This window comes from Penaeus monodon, chromosome 19 (assembly GCF_015228065.2).
Source record: "Penaeus monodon isolate SGIC_2016 chromosome 19, NSTDA_Pmon_1, whole genome shotgun sequence".
Taxonomy (NCBI): Eukaryota; Metazoa; Arthropoda; class Malacostraca; order Decapoda; family Penaeidae; genus Penaeus; species Penaeus monodon.
In genome coordinates this window covers 27,941,559-27,942,324 of record NC_051404.1, presented here as the reverse complement: position 1 = coordinate 27,942,324, position 766 = coordinate 27,941,559, and positions in this window count along the sequence as shown.

Genomic DNA, 766 nt, shown 5'->3' with positions numbered 1-766 from the left:
GAGGGGGAGTTGAGACAGGACGGGAGAGGGAAAGAGGTGGACGGAGTAGGAAGAGGGAAAGTTCCCCGGCAACGTCCAATTACCAATCCAAGCTTTTAGTTTGCCATTTACGTAACAGTAAGGATCAATTCAACAAAAATATATACATTAAAAAATCCATTATCGGTTATCGATCTATTTCTTGGAGTCGGCAACAAGTCACGGTTGCACACAAGGTCGTCAATCAAGGGTTACGTCGACTGACTTTAACCTCTGTTAACCACGAGTAGAGTCGGATTAGCGGCTCCGTTGGTGTCCAGAATGAGAGCGTGCCAGTCAGTCAGTTCCCGACTGAGTCGTCACAGCAAACTATCCACATAGTCAGCTGGTCGATAAAGAGACAGCAGATCACGCCTTTTTAACATTAAATGCGACTTACGACTTGCAATCGACAATCATACCGAATGATTGGTGCTTGAAATGAAGAAAAGGACTTGGACATATGCTCTCCCTCCCCTCCCTCCCCCGTGACATGAACATTTTCCATTGATGTTATTTAAGTAATCCGCATCGATTTCAATTATACGGCCGACATAGAAATCAATGTTTTCCATTCAACATTTTTGATCGCAAGATGGACAACTTCCAAAAATTAAGTACAAGATAAACCAGAGTACTGGGTTACTATTTCATCTAAAAATGCGTTAAATATTGTGAGACTCTGGGAATGTATCAGTCCTCCACTGGATACCGTTGCCTAGATTTTCGAGCCTAGTCAATCACTAAT